This window comes from Protopterus annectens, chromosome 7.part0, assembly GCF_019279795.1.
Source record: "Protopterus annectens isolate FY-2018-M chromosome 7.part0, PAN1.0, whole genome shotgun sequence".
NCBI lineage: Eukaryota > Metazoa > Chordata > Ceratodontiformes > Protopteridae > Protopterus > Protopterus annectens.
Genome location: NC_056739.1, coordinates 1,499,854,566 through 1,499,877,243, shown reverse-complemented (window position 1 = coordinate 1,499,877,243; position 22,678 = coordinate 1,499,854,566). Strand labels below are relative to the sequence as shown.

General features: G+C 37.5%; 1 protein-coding gene across 3 annotated transcripts in view; it reads right to left on the bottom strand.

Annotated features, from left to right (window-relative positions):
- SLC6A11 (solute carrier family 6 member 11) overlaps positions 1–22,678 on the bottom strand; it is a 1,657,595-nt gene that overhangs the window by 601,611 nt on the left and 1,033,306 nt on the right. The window lies entirely within an intron of this gene.

The following is a 22,678-nucleotide window of genomic DNA, read 5'->3' as shown; positions in this document are numbered from 1 at the left end:
GTGGGATTACCACTGCAAGAATTGACAGACAGGCTAAACATATATAAGACCTGTAAGTCCTGTTTAAGGATAGTCTGCAGGGTAAATTTGTTAAATATAACCATTTCCATTCAGAAATAAATAGTTTGGTAGACACATTAACTGTAATCTACTCTTAAGACCATGCTGAGACTATTCAGGGATCACTTTAGTTGGCAGCAAAATAAGTGAATGCTCCATTTCCTCTTTGCATACAGGGATGTGATCCATGAATCCAAAGAACTTTTGCCATTTGAACTATTTTATGGTTAAAGGAAAGTGTTTCCCCTAGATTTAATACTTGTTAAGTGGAAGGGTGACTATGATTTCCACAAGTGGCCTGCTGTGCAGTATGTGACTAATTTCAGAATTAAGCTTAAGGAGCTCATGAGACTGGACCACCTAGCCCAAGTGCAACAGCTGCAAAAGGTTTGTTATGACTGGATAGTGACAACTTGAGAATATCTGCCAGAGAAAAGGTAACGGAGCTTACAGCAAGTGATGTTACTTATGCTGAAGGGTTCCAGGAAGGATATGACACAGTGTTATTGGTACGCAGTAGGTGCAGTAATTTACAGGAGGATTCAGATCAAATATTGTGTCAGACTTTCTTAGTGAGGCTTAGTCTGACAATTTAGTGGATAGAGTACTGTTGTCACAGCAGTTATTCACACTTTAGGTTCAGACAATCTGAACTGAACTGTACTACAAGTGTTTGGGGACAAGCTCATTACTGAGTGATGGTGAACCCAACTGTTGGAGCACTGAGCAGGCATAGTGATCCAGTGGCCAATCATAAGGGCAGAGTTTACTAGTGAGGCCAAAGATGCTAGATTGAAATGGTGAAAGGGCTGTTCTCTGTTATTAAACATTTAAAAGACCTTCCAAGGCAAGAACACATATGATGTACTTTCTACCCCAGATACATTTCATAAGTTCATAGGAGGTTACTAGTCTAGGCCTAGGGCCTTTCCAAGCCTAGCCATGTAATAACCCTTATTGCCCAAAGAGAGATGGTCACTGTTAGCAGAGCAATTCAGTGATCAGCTCAGACTACCCATGTTCATGTGGGACATAGGTGCCACCCCTGGTGTAAATTTACTGTCACCCATCCATCAAGGTTGCACTTGAATAGGGTCATTAAGGAGCTTTGCTTCACAATGAGTGGGAGCTTATTCCAGAGGAGCAGCAACCACTGGGAGATATTTGTCTATCCAGCATGTTCTGTTAATGTCACAAGCTAGGTAGAGATCCCTGCAAGTTATTCTTCTCCGATTTGATTTGTGGATGTGCAGCATTTCCATTAGGGCAAGGTCCAAGACTGCTCTGTAGGACAAACATAGGTCGCCTCTCATCACTCTGGATGATACAGAGTACAGTGACATGGCTTTGAATTTTTTTATTTATGTCATACTTTGGAGGCCCTGGATACTCTTGGATAGAAAACTCTGTGGTCTTTCCAGTTGCTGCAGGTGTCTGGTGAGGTATGTACAGAAGGGAGCATTTTACTCAATTAATGGTCTGATAAGTGTCGAGTACAGTGGAGCTATAACTTCCCTGGTCTTGGATGCGATGCCCTTATTTATGAGATGTGCCAAGCAGAATTCATTTCTTACTGCTATGGGCACATGGTGATCAAAGTTTAGATTGCTATCAACCTGTGTTCCAAAGTCTCACACCACTGAGTTTGAGCTTAAAGGGTTGCTATCTATATCATAATTAGAAGGGGCTACTTATTTGACAAGGGGGATACTGAGGCATTTTTTTGCATTTGCATTAAGTTTTAGTCCATGAGGTTGGCACCAGTCATTTGTCTGTGTCAGCCCTTTCTGTAACATGTTAACATTGTTGGGGGACTCACCCATTTTATAGTCATCTGCAAACTTGGTAAGTCACAGGCCATCTACCTTCGCTTGGACTTCAGAGAAATAAATTTCAAGCAGTAGAGGGCCCAGCACAGATCCTTGTGGTACCTCACTGGTAACTGGTCTACTGGTGGAGGTAGACTTCCCAACTTTGACAGTATGCATTCTGTCTGTGAGCCAGTTTGCTACTCATCTACTAATGTATGGGTTAATCCCCAGCTAGAAGAGTATCTCTATGATACCTAAATGGGGGATTGTATCAAAGGTCTTGGTTTTATCAAGATAGGTGGTACGTAATGTTTTGCCCTCATCCGGGGCTTTGAAAGAATTCCACTAGGTTTAATAAGCAAGATCTACTCTTGACCAAACCAAACTGGGTTGGGTCAAGGGTTTGAAGATAGCCTCTGTCCTTGTGGATAAGGTCTATGATGATTCTTTCCATGACCTTGCAGATAAGGCTGGTTAGGCTTGTGTGTTGATAGTTCCCAGGTTTGGTTGAAGGATCCCCATCTCTCAAGAAAATTGCATGTACTCTAGAAATGTGAAGTAGTGGCAGAAGTAGATATGTCAAAAGGTGTATATTGTACTAGATATGTGATATGTATATCTGTTCTTTTTAGCAAATGCGCACATTAGAATGGAACCATGTTCACACTCACTGCTTCCTACCACAAGCTGCTTTGGCTCATATTTAACTTGTTGTAGTCTAAGCCACTTGGTTTGAAACAGAAAAAAACTCTATTATTTTGAAAACTACATACACCTCCTAGGAGTACTGATCTATAATTGCATTTGTGTCCTTTTTGTTTCGACTTCTGTTTAATTTTGAAAGCCTCTAATTTGCAGAGAAAGCTGAATTACAATTAATGTAGTTGCTTTAGTATAATGAACTGTGTAAGTCTGAAATTTAGTCAAACCTGAATTAGTAAAACATTTGTTACGGGGGTTTTACAGAAGATAATACAGCTTGCTTTCTACAGCTACTGAACATTTTTATTACATTAGTTTTAGTTAGGCTGATGTATTCTCTAGAAGTGGTAGAAACTTAGTTATAGTTAGGGCAGTATTCCCTATAAGAGGCAGAAACAAAGCGATTTAAATGCAGTTATGGTTACTCTGTGTACACTCATCTCTTTAAAATATTTTCTTTATTGATTCCTTGATACTGGCTTGTATGTTTTTTTCTGGTACATTCTATACTCACCTGATTTTTGCCTTAAGTGTTTTCATTTATTCATTTATAAATGTTTGTGACGGGTGCTTCATTGATTATTTTATAATGGTAACCTCCCCATACTCTGGAACAAACTACATATCTGTATCAAAGAAAGCTCCTCATTAGCACTCTTAAAGAAAAATCTTGATAATTGGATGGGAAATAGGAAATTCACCCTGGGGATCACTTCTGTGGCTCTGCTCGACAGTGGCACAGGAAAATAATTTTCTTGGATGGCGAAAGCCAGGGTACCTTTTTGGCTAGGCTTATATAGGCTCTAGAGCCAATAGCCTAGTACCTACCTATGAACCTAAGTGTTGGAATGACTACTGACATCTGTCCTTCTGAAGTGAGTCTGTCTGGCATTAAGCTACAATAAATTAATATATACTCTTTGATTAAAGAAGAGTGTTCAATAACCAAGACCTTGGTATCAAACTGGTATGGTTGTTGGCAGCTATACCATGAAATACAGAAAAGGGGTGCTTCCACTGAAATGGTGTCAGTAGTTCTTCTGGCAAAACACAGTTTGGGTGCATGTGAACGATAGTCAAGTCATAGGTATTATTGGTAATATTGTACTAGAATGCACTGGGCTCAAACTGAGTGAGTGAAATCCTGGTGAAGCACTGATCTGGCAGGTACTGCAGAGCATTAAGCCTTTCAGCCATTAATTCTGTGCACAGCATTAAGGCTTTGAACTATTAAGCTGCTTCCTGCATTCTAGGGTTTGATTCTCACACCCATCATCTGCCAACTGTGCAACTCTGAACAAGTAATTAAGCAATGCTCACATGTCATGCCTGAAAAGGGACACTTGTGTCTAGTGGACTTACCCAGTTAATAAATTAAAAAAAAGCTCATAAGTGTGTCTTGTAGCTGTACAGTGTAAAGCTTTTTTGAGACATAGGAGGTCTTGGTCGTAACTTAGTACAGTAGCGTACCTATGTTGCATACACTTAACACCAGTCACAAGTTACATAACTGATGGCAGTAGTGCAGGTTTAAAGGCCTCCAACCCCTATTCCTGACATAACTAGTATCAGCTCTGTGAGATGCAAACCTTACAATCCCTGCCGGAACTAGTCAGTAATTAGCCCTAAAGTAAATGTTTACAACTTCATTTCCATGTCAGAAATCCAGTCCAGTGACTAGGAGCATAGAGACGGGATTGGTACTAACCTGTTTTCCTCACAGCCGCACACATTCATACTAGTCAAAAGGCAGCTCAATACTACCATTAAAATTCTCTTCTTCAGCCTAGTATGACTTTTTGATCATTCACTTGCCATTCACCAACTGCCAGAACCTACTTATCTTTCCAGCTAATTCATAAAATTTTCAGGAGTTTCGTATGAATAACAAAATGGCTTACTTTGTCTGTAACAAGCCACTGTCCAATTCATGATTCTTTGTTCTGTGTCTGGAATTAATAATGTGTATTTTAAAGAATGCATTCTATTTTTTCCTGTTTTGTCTTTTTCACCCTCTGCAGCTGCACGACTGCTTTTTAAAATCTGACATGCGTATATTGTCTGCCTTTTAAATTGCCACCAATGCAAAATTCCTTTACTGTATTTTGCTGTTATGTATATAGCAATAAATTAAGTACCTTAATGGAGAAATACAAACATATATATATATATATATATATATATATATATATTCTTTTCACTTTAGAGTTTGCATTCAGTGACAACCAGACACCACATTACATACACAGATACAGTTTCCATACTTTAACTTAGAGGCAGTTAGATAGAGTCTAATGCATTCAGAATCTCTTTAATTCATAACAGCCACAGATCACATCAGGCAGCAGACATCCAACACACACAGGCATGCACATACATACAGCCAAAAATATTGCATACACACTCACATATTGTCCTTGTACCCCTAAACATACATATTTATGTACACACATATACACAGACATTCACACACACACACACACACACACACACACACACACACACACACACACATGCGGACATACACGTGCATATATATTCTATGTACCATCTCATACAAACACACACACACACTCTGGCATTCACTCAGGTATACACTTGCATAAGCATACAAGCTGCACTGCACTACTTGCCTTAATTTGCAAGATGAAGAGATAAATCTGCTCATCTTCACCCTTCAGGCCTTGCCAATTGCTTCATGCTCTTATACATTAATTCTGTGCACTGTACTGCATTGCATGGATATCTGTGAACTGCCATACTGCACAATTTTTCTTCCTTAGCAGAAAACTGAAATGCTAAAGAGTTTCATTAGCATAAGTCATACCCATAAAGTACCATATTTATATGTAGCTCCAAAACTTTTGCTACTCAGTAGTGCATAGTTGTGTTACTGAATGGCATGGGGACTAGGAACATGGACAGCTTTTGCAGAGCTTTGTGTTTTATTCAACCTATCAAGGAATCTCAGCCTATGATTCTATCATGGTGGAATTTCTTGCATGCTGTAAAAGGAGTATATAAGAAAGCTGTTAGCCAGATTTAACAGCTGCAATTCATTTTACTTAATAGGGCCATACCTGATACTCTTGAAGATCCCTAATATTTTGTTGTTTAAATAGTAAAGCTACTACATTTTTCTCCTCTGCAGCAAACAGCCAACACCAAAAGATTAAACCTGATCCATTTTGTTTATTTCAACTTTTCCACTGATTATTACTTGTAAGGCCATAATGCTAACTACCATGCTTTGAAATGTTCTAGCAAATTAGTGCTATTAATTATATAATTATGGCCAAAGTCCTTTAATGTACTATCCTATTTTAGCAGTGGTGCAAATGAAGGAATAATAAGATAAAAATGAGAAATGCTGTAACACTTCTTATGTTAATTAATCCCCTTGTCACTGTTTGTGATTAAAAATTATTTTTGACGTTGTGTACAGAAACATTATAAAAGGTGAAATTATACCTTTTCTATCTACTTTGCATTTGGTGAATATACTTCAGTTGATGCCAGCCTAGCTATTTCTCTGTCTTGGCCGAGCCAAAACCGCTTGCTTTAGAAAGTCTGTTTTAATTTAATTTATATTTATTTATAGGAGCAGTGATGATACAAGAAGATGTAATTTATGAGACATATTATGAAAATACCTCTAGGTATCAAATTTTATTGTAATAAAGAATAGTCTGCACAGTTTTTGGCCTGAATGACATCAAATCCGTTTACAATCAGACTACTGCTGCATTGTTAATCTTCAGAAAAGCTGAACTTCTTTTACAGTTTACTTTGAATTTCAGTGATATCTGGGGAGGATAAGAGTAAAATGGTATCATCTGAACAACCCCATCCTCTCTGTTATGTCCTCAAAGGCCATTGATATATGAAGAAAATATTAGTGGCTTAGTGTATATGTATGTGTGTGTGTGTGTGTGTGTGTGTGTGTATGTGTGTGTGTGTATAAATAATTAAAAAAAAAAAAAAATATATATATATATATATATATATATATATACATATGTGTGTGTGTGTGTGTGTGTATGTGTTTGTGTGTGTTTGATCCCAGAACTATGAAGGCTAAGTAATTAAAATTTTCCACCTGTTGTATATCAGTAAACTAGTTTAGCAAAACAAAGTGAAGCTGAGTTACCTTTTTTATTTCAAAAATGAGAGAATGCTTGACTACATTAAGTATATAAATTTAACTGCTAATTCCATTACACATCAAACCGCAAACATAATAATGTATTTATTAATTACTAAAACTAATGCACTTTAACTGAATTTTCAATAATAATCAAATACGTTTTCATAGTATTAATATTACGGGATAAATAAACCAAACTAAACAGGAAAATAATATGTTTCTTTTTAATTTCCTAAAAATGGCATCATTAACCAGAAGTCTTCAAATAGTATTCATATAACCATTACACCATTAACCAGAAGTCTTCAAATAGTATTCATATAACCATTACACCTTTAACCAGAAGTCTTCAAATAGTATTCATATAAACATTACACCCTTAACCAGAAGTCTTCAAATAGTATTCATATAACCATTACATCTTTAACCAGAAGTCTTCAAATAGTATTCATATAACCATTACACCATTAACCAGAAGTCTTCAAATAATATTCATATAACCATTACACCTTTAACCAGAAGTCTTCAAATAGTATTCATATAACCATTACACCTTTAACCAGAAGTCTTCAAATAGTATTCATATAACCATTACACCTTTAACCAGAAGTCTTCAAATAGTATTCATATAACCATTACACCTTTAACCAGAAGTCTTCAAATAGTATTCATATAACCATTACACCTTTAACCAGAAGTCTTCAAATAGTATTCATATAACCATTACACCTTTAACCAGAAGTCTTCAAATAGTATTCATATAACCATTACACCTTTAACCAGAAGTCTTCAAATAGTATTCATATAACCATTACACCTTTAACCAGAAGTCTTCAAATAGTATTCATACAACCATTACACCTTTAACCAGAAGTCTTCAAATAGTATTCATATAACCATTACACCTTTAACCAGAAGTCTTCAAATAGTATTCATATAACCATTACACCTTTAACCAGAAGTCTTCAAATAGTATTCATATAACCATTACACCTTTAACCAGAAGTCTTCAAATAGTATTCATATAACCATTACACCTTTAACCAGAAGTCTTCAAATAGTATTCATATAACCATTACACCTTTAACCAGAAGTCTTCAAATAGTATTCATATAACCATTACACCTTTAACCAGAAGTCTTCAAATAGTATTCATATAACCATTACACCTTTAACCAGAAGTCTTCAAATAGTATTCATATAACCATTACACCTTTAACCAGAAGTCTTCAAATAGTATTCATATAACCATTACACCTTTAACCAGAAGTCTTCAAATAGTATTCATATAACCATTACACCTTTAACCAGAAGTCTTCAAATAGTATTCATATAACCATTACACCTTTAACCAGAAGTCTTCAAATAGTATTCATATAACCATTACACCTTTAACCAGAAGTCTTCAAATAGTATTCATATAACCATTACACCTTTAACCAGAAGTCTTCAAATAGTATTCATATAACCATTACACCTTTAACCAGAAGTCTTCAAATAGTATTCATATAACCATTACACCTTTAACCAGAAGTCTTCAAATAGTATTCATATAACCATTACACCTTTAACCAGAAGTCTTCAAATAGTATTCATATAACCATTACACCTTAACCAGAAGTCTTCAAATAGTATTCATATAACCATTACACCTTTAACCAGAAGTCTTCAAATAGTATTCATATAACCATTACACCTTTAACCAGAAGTCTTCAAATAGTATTCATATAACCATTACACCTTTAACCAGAAGTCTTCAAATAGTATTCATATAACCATTACACCTTTAACCAGAAGTCTTCAAATAGTATTCATATAACCATTACACCTTTAACCAGAAGTCTTCAAATAGTATTCATATAACCATTACACCTTTAACCAGAAGTCTTCAAATAGTATTCATATAACCATTACCCCTTTAACCAGAAGTCTTCAAATAACCATTACACCTTTAACCAGAAGTCTTCAAATAGTATTCATATAACCATTACACCTTTAACCAGAAGTCTTCAAATAGTATTCATATAACCATTACACCTTTAACCAGAAGTCTTCAAATAGTATTCATATAACCATTACACCTTTAACCAGAAGTCTTCAAATAGTATTCATATAACCATTACACCTTTAACCAGAAGTCTTCAAATAGTATTCATATAACCATTACACCTTTAACCAGAAGTCTTCAAATAGTATTCATATAACCATTACACCATTAACCAGAAGTCTTCAAATAGTATTCATATAACCATTACACCTTTAACCAGAAGTCTTCAAATAGTATTCATATAACCATTACACCTTTAACCAGAAGTCTTCAAATAGTATTCATATAACCATTACACCTTTAACCAGAAGTCTTCAAATAGTATTCATATAACCATTACACCTTTAACCAGAAGTCTTCAAATAGTATTTATATAACCATTACACCATTAACCAGAAGTCTTCAAACAGTATTCATATAACCATTACACCTTTAACCAGAAGTCTTCAAATAGTATTCATATAACCATTACACCTTTAACCAGAAGTCTTCAAATAGTATTCATATAACCATTACACCTTTAACCAGAAGTCTTCAAATAGTATTCATATAACCATTACACCTTTAACCAGAAGTCTTCAAATAGTATTCATATAACCATTACACCTTTAACCAGAAGTCTTCAAATAGTATTCATATAACCATTACACCTTTAACCAGAAGTCTTCAAATAGTATTCATATAACCATTACACCTTTAACCAGAAGTCTTCAAATAGTATTCATATAACCATTACACCTTTAACCAGAAGTCTTCAAATAGTATTCATATAACCATTACACCATTAACCAGAAGTCTTCAAATAGTATTCATATAACCATTACACCTTTAACCAGGTCTTCAAATAGTATTCATATAACCATTAAACCTTTAACCAGAAGTCTTCATATAGTATTCATATAACCATTACACCTTAACCAGAAGTCTTCAAATAGTATTCATATAACCATTACACCTTTAACCAGAAGTCTTCAAATAGTATTCATATAACCATTACACCTTTAACCAGAAGTCTTCAAATAGTATTCATATAACCATTACACCTTTAACCAGAAGTCTTCAAATAGTATTCATATAACCATTACACCTTTAACCAGAAGTCTTCAAATAGTATTCAAATAACCATTACACCTTTAACCAGAAGTCTTCAAATAGTATTCATATAACCATTACACCTTTAACCAGAAGTCTTCAAATAGTATTCATATAACCATTACACCTTTAACCAGAAGTCTTCAAATAGTATTCATATAACCATTACACCTTTGCTTAAAACACAAAGAAATCACCACAGTATAATTCAATAAATTCATTTACACTAGCACTTTTATCATTAAAGATGTTATGACACGTTCACACTGCACGTTTGCTCACCATGACATTAATTTCTTGCATTACCCTCTGTCTAACCACAACACATGTATACAACATTATTTAGGGCTTGTCCAGGAACAGCACCATGTATTTTCATTGTATTTATACACAGATCGAATATCTTCAGTAGGTATTGCCTAGAGAAAATGTTCCATAAAAATGCATTCAAATAAACACACACACACACACACACACACACACAGACAACAGAGTCACTACAGAATCTACTACAGGAACACACTGTTAAGTAGATAAAAAGGCATATCATATAAATAAGGGGTTAAATGAAATATTAAGGGAATATTTTACATGACATACAGATATGCAATGAATGTGCCCCATCAGTAGCTTCTCAATCTTCACCAGTCTGGTTGTCAGTAGTAACCTTCATTTCCTTTTCCAGTTTTCTAGTCATTTTACAGTTTTTCACACCAAATTGCATTCATACCCACTGGAAGCACTCCTTTCTTATATTGCAACATGACTCACATGAGGTTGGCTTCATGACTAAAGGTCAAACATGCATGTTGTCATGTTACAGAGTTAGAAACAAATATTTGTAGTCATAGTTCATGCCGCATAATTATTTAGCAGCAATGAAGGGCTGTTTTTTTATTTGTTTATTTATTGTAGTCATTTACCAAGAGAGTCTACCTAGGACACACAAGACCCATTTGCAGCGGAGTGCTGAGGAGAGAAGCTGCATACATTTAAAATAAAATATTGCATGAAAAACATCCACTCTGAGTACTTCATCATGGTACCCTAGGGATAGTACAGCTACAATATCATAAGGTACAACAGTAGCAAAGGTGAAAACCAATCATCTAAAGTACGTTGCCCTCCATAACAACCCAAGCTGCCAGACTGTCAATTTGAAAAGTCCTAATAAAATATTTTCATTTACTGGAGATTATTTCTTATGAAAACTGAGCTGATCGGGTTTTCTTTATCATAAATACAGATCAATAGAAATATTTTGCAGCACGTGATTTAATGTTCTTTTTAAAAGCAGCATAATATTTTGTTTTGAACTATGAACAGAACATGCAAAAATAACTTTAGTGCATGCACTCCTCTGAACTCTCTTCCCTGTGGCAAACCATAGCAGCCAGTTGCTATATTATTTATATATTTATATATATTGTTCGACTGGGCCAAAGGTCCATTTTCAGTGGAGGCCCAGGGAGAAAAGCTTTACATACAATATATCAGACAAAAACAAGAATTTACAAGATAAAGAGAGTTACAATATAGTTACAAAAATTACAAGACCATCAGAGTACAAAAATTATACATACTTATAAAAGTATAATAATAAACCACATATGTTGAAATAAGATACAAGATAATTTAAACAGTGCCAGTGTGAAACACAGACAATGATGCAAAGGAGTTGTTTAACAGTTATTGTGGAGTGATACAAAATAGTGTGGGAGGTATGGGTAAGGGGTACTTAAATAGGGAATCACAGATTACAGGGTACTTAAGTAAGGAAATACAGATATTAAATGCTTTTATATTGTGCTGTATTGCACAGAAAATAAACTGTTGCTTATTCCCATCTCTAACTTAAGATGTGTTGTTACTGAAGAATTTGTCAAGTTTTAATGCTAAATAATATTAGTTACATTTATAAGAGAAGCAGTAATTTAAGAATAAAAAATAATTTCAGTGTTTGCATATGCTGACTGACATTATTTTGCATATAATGGCACATGTGAGCAATTCATCATAATTTGTTATGCCTAGCAACATGGGAATTCCTAAGTAAAAAATAAAATGGGTACAAATCCAAACCTTTCTTGTTAAGTACAGGAGAAACTGTGTCTTCAGATTACTTCAATTTGTTCTCTTATGTTAATACTTTATTGTAAAACATTTTTCATTTTTATCAGCTATAAACTGTCTTCCTCCTCTTAATACAATGTGCTGCTAAACAATAGCATAACCAATTTAACATATTTGCATGTCTGCCTAAGGGTATTTTTTTCTTATAAAATTAAATTATCAATGTGTCTTCTTTTGTAAAGCCCTCTAATACAGCCAGTATGCAAAAGCATAACTTAATATAGGGTTTATGCAGTTCAACTATGTTTGTAACTGGAAATTACTATCAAATAACATCTTGATAATTATTTATAAATGTGATATGAAGGTGAAATGAACTGAATACAAACCGATGTCTAAAAGACAGCAGTATCGATGATGGTGGTCAACTGCCACCTAAATGTAGTGCATATGATGAGTCACGATTACTGTGCAGCGCAAACTGAGGGAAGCATGACCTGAATGCCAGTGGATCATAAATGTCATTGCGTGAATTTGTGCAATGTCTTGGCTAAGTGGTACAGTGGGAGAAAGCACTAACTCACACTGACGTGCACTTTGGGTGATTGAAAAGCCAGGTGAGGGAGGGGGGAGTGAGTAGCTGGTGCCAGCTCACCCATCCTGTGGGTCAATCAGCAGTGGTTCTGGCCAGCCAATCATCACAAGCTAGTGGAGGCCTGAAGATAATGACTACAGCCAGGGATGCTACTTGGCCAAGCCACTGATGGTAGCACTTTGCAAAGTGTGTGTGTGTGTGTGTGTGTGTGTGTGTGTGTGTGTGTGTGTGTGTGTGTGTGTGTGTGTGTGTGTGTGTAAGCACACATGCACCGGGTGACAGTATAACAGGGTATTTATGGTGACATGAGAATGTCACCCATCAAGAGGAGGGATTAGGGCTGTAAACAGAAAAGGCCTAATAGCTGCCCAAATATCTTGGTGATCAGATCTTAGCTCACAAGGAACAAATGGTCTAGGAAGGAATGAATAGGCTAACAGATTGCCAGGAGGGTTAATGGTAAGCAAGCAGCAGAGACCCCCCCACCCAAAAAAAAAAAAAAAAAAAGGTGAATTTGTACCATTTGAAATAGATCCAAAAGCATTGTACAAATGATCACCAATGCTCTTAAAATAAGTTACTGCAAGCTCAGCTGAACCATATAAGTCTTCACTATGTAAAGAAAACCACTGAGTGTGCAACCACATGGGTAACATTTGACTACCATAATTAACTTAGATATAGTGAAACGGTAATTACTTCCTGCTAACTCCATGACTGCAATCTTAGCTTACTCAGTGAGTGTCTTTTATATTATTTTGCTTCAGCTAAATATAAGCTTCGCTGATGAATACATTAATAATAAAATAACATACAAGGAATCATTGGTTAAGGTGGGTGAATTTTAAGATAAATGAGTGGTACAACAAATAAATTAAATATTGTACAAAGTGTAATAGCAACAGCAGAAGAGAACAGAGGTAATTATATTGTGATGTGAATTTAACTTGCAACTTAACAGCTGTTATTGGAAGCAGTAAACAGTTTTGTTAGATGCAGACAAACATTTGAGACTGTTGCTTTTCATTTGTAAATGCTTTGGCACATTACCATATGTTCAGCATCATTTTAACAGGTTAAACTATTAAGTTGCAGGGCTGCCTTGGGGCTTCTGAGGAAGGTTTAATAAAGAAGGCAGCAACACATACACATTCACATCAATACTGTACATGCTCACAACTTCAGAAAATTAAATCCAGAAACTTAGACTTTATATTTTACCCAACATTTATCCAGAAAGGCAGAGATGGCAGGAAAATGTCAAGCCCTGGTCTTAAATAACACCATTTCTATAGTGATTGAAGGGAGGAAGGGCCTTACAGAGACAGCAATAGTCCCCTTCATTATCCCATTTCATCATGCTGGTTCTCTTCAAGACAGCAGTTTTATAATCACATTATTTGATATGGCTGAATAAATGAATTTTCCGGAAATAGCAAATTGTTTCAGACCTATGCCTAATTTCTTTCTAAAACACTACCTTGGTTTTAAAAGTGGCTATAAAATTTGTGTATAATGTTCCCATGATCTGAAATTCTCATTCTGTTGTAAGCATTATTTATTTATTTTATTTTACATTTGTTGACTGGGAGAGTCTGACTGGATACAACATTTTCTTGAGTAGTAACAGGCAATGGGTAGATCTCCTTATGCCTTATGACAATGGGTTTACATATCCTATATATAAAAATCTGTAATCTGCATTTAAAAATGCATGCATTTCAAAAACTGCAGTCCCTCATAAAGACAACTAGAGCTGTAGTATGTATACTACATCACTGGAAACAAAGTGAGATGTGTATACGCTGTCTGCCTACCTATACATGTGTTGGCTTACTACACATAATGGGATGACCATGTGGAGTTTCAAAATACAGGAAGTGCTGAAGTAAAAGGATTGTATGCCAGATGTGTGAATCATGGGCAATGCCAGGTTACTATTCAGACACAATGGTTATCGATCCCTGTGCACTACACTACACACTACCTGGCTGGTTATCGATCCCTGTGCATTACACTACATACTACCTGGCTGGTTATCGATCCCTGTGCACTACACTACACACTACCTGGCTGGATATCGATCCCTGTGCACCACACTACACACTACCTGGCTGGTTATCGATCCCTGTGCACTACACTACATACTACCTGGCTGGTTATCGATTCCTGTGCACTACACTACACACTACCTGGCTGGTTATCGATCCCTGTGCATTACACTACACACTACCTGGCTGGTTATCGATCCCTGTGCACTACACTACATACTACCTGGCTGGTTATCGATCCCTGTGCACTACACTACACACTACCTGGCTGGTTATCGATTCCTGTGCACTACACTACACACTACCTGGCTGGTTATCGATCCCTGTGCACTACACTACATACTACCTGGCTGGTTATCGATCCCTGTGCACTACACTACACACTACCTGGCTGGTTATCGATTCCTGTGCACTACACTACACTACACACTACCTAGCAGCTGACAGAATTACATTCCTTCCTACTGCCGTACTACTGTCCCTGGACACCAGCAGCAGCCTTTATTGTCATTTATTTAACTTATTGCACTCAATACTTTGGGAAGAATGCAGGCAATGTGACTGAAGCCATACATAACAGGGGCTCACAACCTTTGTGTGTTTGAAAAACAAACATTCTCATGCAGATGTACATGCAGTACGTCAACAATATATAGAGCATTGTGCAGGCTAACTGCTGTGATTCATGTAGCGTGTCCCCTGTTTATCTCTGAAAGGTCCTTGTAAGTTGTATACTAAGAGCTATGAATACCTTGGCGTTCACTGATACAGGAAGTTCACACATTCTGCTGGATCCTGTTTGTGGGTGATAAGGTTAAACAAAATCCCTAAGAAATCTTGTCATCTATTGGGTTAGATGCTTACAAGTGATCTGCCTCTGGTAACATTTTCATTTCTGCCACCTCCTGCTGCATCAAGCTTCTTGCTGGGAGACAACAGTTCTTACAGATATGATGATGGCTACAGCACCGAGTATTACTGTTTCTTGCAACACCAGAAATCTTCATACCAATGTAAAACTTGTTGAAATCTTTCTGTGCAACTAATAACTTTCAACACGCCCTCAGAGGCAGACATTTCCATGTCATTTACTTACTAAATGTTATACAGTTTTTTGCATAACCTGTTCCCATGACATTGTCCTTGTTACCATGTACCATTAGCTGGCACACAAATCACAAACTGCCCATGTGAGTGGGTCAACATGCATTGCACATCATCTCTATGAATCCTAACCAGAGATGGTTAGGAGATGGAACTGGCAAACGTGACTGAAGAAACATGCAAAAAACATTTATTCTAGATGGGGTAAAACCCTTGGCAAATCCCTGCAGGACATTTCACCTCCTGTACCCCCTTACTCAATATAAACAAGGCCACATAACTTTAATGCAGGGCAGGGCAGTAAATTTCATTTAAGTGGGTTTTACTGAACTAGACAATGATTTCAAAAACAGGCACTAATACAATTTTATTAGCATTTTGACTCATAAACATGTGAACTGCAAATTTTGCTTTGACTCCATTATGATGCTGTGAAGCCACCTTCTTTTCATGGCACAACTACTACCAAAATATTCATCTGCTAGTCTTCTTCAAAGCTTTTCTTGTGTTATGCACTGACTACCATATGCATGCTTTAAATGTGAGTGACTGGCACTTACAAGTTTGATCACTAAATGTTGCATTTGTAGTGAAACAGTGGGATAGTGAGCAGATGCTGACAAAGGCAGCTGCTTAAGAAAGACACTTATGTCAGGCAGCATATCGGACTGATGTAATGCAGTATAACTGTGCAGTGTTTGGCACTGAATGAAGAGGTGTGTGTGCAAAGAGTTGTAGAAGAGTGGAGGTGAGTTTGAAATCTCAAGAGATGAGTTGCATGACATAGGTGAGGTACATGGGCAAATTTCTCAAGGAATGAAGGCGGAGGAATCATGTGCAGCTGGCATATTACAGCTGGTAAAGAGCAGTAAGGTGGAGGAGCAATGTAGTACTTACCTGGAGTAAACACACTGTGACATCTGTTTAATGACATGAAGTAAAAGCACAGAAAGCAGTGGCACAAAAACAAACTGATTTCAGTTAAAGGGGAGGAAGGGAAACCAAGTGCAAAAAGCAAGTACAGAAAAGTAGTTTGCATTGAGCAGTCCCTTAGCAATTTGTAAACATGGATGATTAGAGTAAAAATGAAAGTAGATTACTTGCAAAAACTGAATAAATAACAACAAAAAATACTGCAGGTGGGGCAGAGGGAGGAGTGGGAGATGAGGACGGTTATGTGAGCACTGGAATTTGAAAGAGTTTTGAAGGGCCTGACTACACATGAAAATCTGAATTGAACAGGAATATAATGAAAAAACGGAGGTGTTGGAAAGAAGAAAAGGAGAAGTGGGTACAATGTGATCAATCAAGAAAATAGATGCAATGTGATTTCAAAGAAACTTAATACTTCTGCATCACATGTAGCATCAGTGTAAGCCAATATAGGATACATTCAAAAGACAAGGTGACATCAGCAACACATAAAGGAGCAGAAAAAGAAGACGGGAAGACAGATAGAGGAGAAGGAGGTAGTGAGACATGAACATGAGTTAATGGAAGTGAAATCTAGCTTAGTTAAGCTCAGTATAAAAAACTATGACCTGAACAACAGAATTGAAGGAGCAGTAGAAGGAGCAGAATAGGTTGACCTTATGAAATCTGTACAGGTCTGAGTTACAGAGTAAGTGAAGGCCTTGACATGCAAAATGATACAGCAAATGGGATTGGAAGATCCAAGAACAGCCTGGCTATCAGCGATACACATACTGTGATGGAGATTCACTGTCACCAAATGAAATAATGGATTTAAAGGCTATCAACATGCAAGAGGGATCTAATGACGGGGTGCCTAAGGGTGAAAGTAGAGGAGGTCTTCTCAGCATTGGTGAGCCAACAGAAAGTGAAAATGGGACCTTTGTTATGGAAGGTGAAGCAGGAGGGGGGATGGCAAACAAGTGTACCCAGCAATTATACAACTTGGTGGTAGGGAAAGCCTTTTTACTCTCACATTAGGAAAGAAACCATCAGATGGTATGTAGACACAAAAAAAGGAAAATTAAAAACTGATAGCAGTTTCTTCTTGACAGAAGATAAAGAGGTGTGCCTTTGGAGGTAGGAGGTGGAGGAGTAGTAGTGTAGAGATTTGCAGTGCTTTCGAGTCGACAAGGGGGGCAGTTATTGGGAACTAAACTGTGATAACGAAGTGGAAAACTAAGTTACACAGAAGAAAATGGAGAAGGTGACAAGCCTAAGTCCCCAGTATGTGCATTTATAGACACAAGCAAGGTAGTGCAATGTATCCCTGCAAAAGATGTGCAAGAAGATGGGAGAACATAGAGATAGGTCCCCCATAAAGTCCCCAGCAACAAAAATTAAGATGGTCCCTATGAACTAGCAGAGGTAAATTGACAAAGGAGGAAGTGACAGAAAAGTAGAGCAATATGAAGGTGGAGGTAATCCAAAATGTACCAGTAATGTGGGGGGGAGAAAGGAAGAACAGCAGACCAAGACAGGCAATAATACTCCAAAAATCATTATTTGGTTTATAAGAACACCAGGCTCTGACCCTGTGGGACAAGCTAAGCAAGGTAGTAGAGTCCAGTTAGTGTGAAACTTTAAGCAGGGGAAGGAGTCAGGACAAATAGTATTTTAGTATGTGCCTGCTTTGTTCTTTTCAGGAGGAAAATATGTGAAAGAAAGAGGAAGTAAGGTAATGATGGAGGAAGATGAAGGTTCATGCTGACATTTTCATGCAGAGGAAGGAGGAAGAAAAAGAGTAGTAAGATGAACAATGCATGGGCAGTAGATGTTGAGGCTCTTGAAGCTAGGTAAGCCTTGTGACAAATGTGAGAGGGAGATGTGGCAGGAACCTTAGTATGAAAACTGGCTCAATAGATCACTGAAGGTTGTACCCATTTGGGCAATTGTTAGGGATCTTTTTCTTTTAAAGTTTGCCCCTGGGTGTTTTCAGCACCTTGGGATAGCAATAAAAGGGAGAAAAGGAAGATTCAATGTGGATAAATGAAGAACTTTAAGAGATAACAATGGAATTTTTGTCAGTTTTATTTTTATAGGTTCTGGGTGTATTACTGGCAAATGATGCACACATGCATTGTGGAATGCATCTAGTGTAAGTTCTCTGATTATGTTTCACAAAAATATAGGAAATCCTTGATACAGGGAGAAAAGTGCATCTGTTTATGATTAACCACATTAATTTATTTTGTATAAATGTACAGTGTACCGATACCATCCATGTGTTGCATAATCCACTAGAGTCATAGCTTTCTCTAGTGCCTACCCATGTTTCTGACCTGGTAGGACTACTGGAAGATTACACCCACAATTTTTCAACAACTTGACCTGTTTTCATCTTGCCGTCTGCACAAAAACCTCAGTCAATAAGATCTTCTGTAAACACAAAATTGGGTACTTCCAAGCCTACTTTCCAAAAAGGTACACTTAATACTATCTACTTGACAGCCCTACTCCACATCCAATCCCCAATCTTCACTCCCTGCTGCTTGCAGGAGACATACACCCTAACCCTAGCCCAGCACTCCCGTCCCCACATATTAACACTTCCACACAGCCCAGCTCTTCCCAACACTATATCCCACCAAAACACATGTCTATATATTCAATTACCATAAGAAGCATAGTGAAAAAAACCGCTGAATTCCACTCCTGGATATCTGTACACTCCCCAGACATCATAGCTCTCTGTGAAACCCGGCTAACACCTGACATTCCAGACAAAGACATCCTCCCCCCTGGCTATAACATCCTAAGACTATACAGAAGCCATAACAATGGAGGTGGCATTGCTATCATGTTCTCTGACCACCTTACCTTAACCCCTCTAACTATCTCCTCCACCCCAGCCTCATCCTCAGAAGTTCTTGTTGCAAACTGTAAACTGAATACTCACACCTCACTTAATATAGCTGTTATCTACATTCCACCTGGTGGCAACATTGCAGTACTGGAAAGTATATTTTCCTCACTGTGCACTAGCCTCCCCAACAAAAGAATAGTCCTTGGAGATGTCAACATCAGTTGGTTAACTCTCTCCACCGAATCCACCTCCACCTCTATTAATCTGCATGGTTTCACCCAACTAATATCCACACTTACTTATACCTCTAAATCCATAAATCATTCATCTCTTCTTGACTGGATCCTAGTAAAACACCCCCATAATTATCATTTCCCTGAAACCCTATCAGACACCCTTAGTGACCGCTGCCCGATTAAAGTCCTCTGCTAGTCTCCTCACATGTATAAACCACACAAGATCAAAGCATGTCACAAATTAAACAAGTTTGACTCTATTAAACTAAACAGCCAGCTCCCAGCTATCAACTGGTCATTCCTTAACCACATACCCCTTGATGAGGTAGTTATGGAATTTAACAGAATATTTCTTAGCATACTTAACTCCCTAGCCCCCATGCGAAATATTAGAATGAAGTCAACCATATCCCCTTGGCTAATAAATTCCACCTGCACCCTAATGGGGCAGAGGGATAAAACCTGGAAGCTCTGGACTAAAACCAAACTCCTCTCCCACCTCCAACAGTATAGACAACTACGCAACCTTATTAAAAGCCATCACCAATGATAAGAAAAACTACTACACTAACACTCCTGAAACACATTTAATCGACCCAAAGAAATTCTGGCATACTATTAACCAAATCCTTCATCCAGGAAATCCCTCCTCTCCCCAATCTAGTTCTACAAACATTCCTCTCCAAACTGCCACTAAATTTAATTCCTACTTTATAGACTCCATTAGCAAATTAACCAACCATCCAACCTCCAACACCAACTCAACCCCACCCACCAACCCTCCCAAAACCTCCTCTGCCTTTTTCCTGAAAACTGTATCCACCAACTACATTAAATTCCTACTTCTTAAACTTAAGCCATGCTCCCCCTCAGCTGAAGACATCCCTCCACTCTTTCTCCAGAAACCAGACAACTCCATTATCTATCTTCTCCATACTTATTAATTGATCCATCACTGAGGCCAAAGTTCCAGCAATCTGGAAAAGTTTCTACACCCTACCCATCCATAAGGGTGGCAACTCCACTGAACTTTCTAACTTTAGGCCCAATGCAATTCTATCACGCCTCTTAAAGATCCTGGAAAATGTGTTCACAAAAAAATCCTACAATACCTCATAGAAGAAAACCTAATCACATCCACCCAACATGGTTTCCACTCTAGTCACAGCACCTCTACTACCCTCATCTCCTAGTCACAGCACCTCTACCACCCTCATCTCCTGGTCACAGCACCTCTACCACCCTTATCTCCTAGTCACAGCACCTCTACCACCCTCATCTCCTAGTCACAGCACCTCTACCACCCTCATCTCCTTTATCAACACCATCTCACAAGCTAGAGACCAGAACAAACTAGTCTCTTGCCTCTTCCTCGATCTCTCAAAAGCTTTTGACACAGTCTCTCACCCCCTCCTCTTAAATAAACTCTCTGAACTCAACCTATCTACCTCTACTATCTCTAGGTTCTCTTGCTACCTCAGCAATCACTTCCAGTCTGTAAAATGGCTTTCTGCTATCTCTCCAGAACTCCCTATAAACATGGGAGTACCCCAAGGTTCAATACTGGGCCCACTACTCTAATACTTTAACAATCAATTATCTACCTTCACTCCCCAGTCTTTGCTGGTGCAGTATGCTGACAGTTCCACAGTCACCAAAGCCAGTACTCTCCCTGACCTACAGACTACAACTCAGAACTCCTTTTTGTCTATCAAAAAATCTCTCAATCAACACCAGCTAATCTTAAACCCAAAGAAGACCAACCTCTTGCTCTTTGACCCAAAAACAATGCATCACCTAAAGCCTACTTTCTCTATCTCCTCCAAAATAACACACCCATCACAGTAGAAACTCACACCGAACTGCTCAGAGTCCTTATTGATGACCAGCTAAAATACATGTTCACAGTGACATTAAGAAAACTCACCAAAAACTTGGACTCCTCTACAGGAACAAAAACTTCTTGTCGAGTAAGGCCAAGACAGCCCTGTCCCATGCCTATCTATTAACAACTTTTCTTTACAGCTAACAAATACTCGCCAACTTACAGAACACACTTCTCTCTAAATTAGAAACCACCTACAACAAAGTTGCCAAATACTTTTCTCACCACTGCTTGGCACTCAGGAAACTGAACTGGTTAGAGTTCCTCATAACCTCCTCCTTTCAGTTTCAGACTATTCACTCCATACTGCACCAGCCATCTTTCTGTCCCAGCATTTCCTCTATTATCTCCTCCTACTCCCCACCCAGGGCACGTTGGAGCTCAGTACAACATCTCCTTACCATAGACAAGCCAAAGATCAGCTTCGGCAAAAACCTTTACAGCTATTCATCAGCTGAAAACTGGAATAAACTTCCACTTGATATTCAAAATATTAAACCCAAGCATCAGTTCAGAATTGCATTAAAAAAAACACCAAAACACCATAAGACTATGTCAGTGTAATCATCCCCTAGATCGACCCTACATCCGTTGGCCAACCTGTATCACCCTACAGCTTTTCTCTTCCACCTAATTTCTCATGACAGCTCCTGCTTCTTCTACTCTCTGTACCTCCTACCTGCATTTTAATACAGGCATTAACTCAAATTATTTACCTAACTTGTACCTTCCCACTGCTACTTTAGGGTTAACTGAAGATAAAGAAGGTAATTTCTTTCTAATTATGTAACATTTAATTTGTACTATAATAAGCTGTAAATTATTGATTTTTTAGAAGTTATTAGCAATCACATATCTTATCTCTAATTTGCATTACTGTTATTTTTTAATCTTGTTCTACATGTCTATGTATTATGTCTTTTGTAGTCATGCATTAGAGCATCTTTGTAGTTGTGGAGCTTTTCTCCCCAGGTCTCCACTGAAAAAAGGCTGCAGCCCAACTGGACCAACCCAGTCAATACATGTCAAACAAATAAATAAATAAATAAAATCTGCAATTTTTACAATGACTAAAAATGCCAAACATATGTATATGT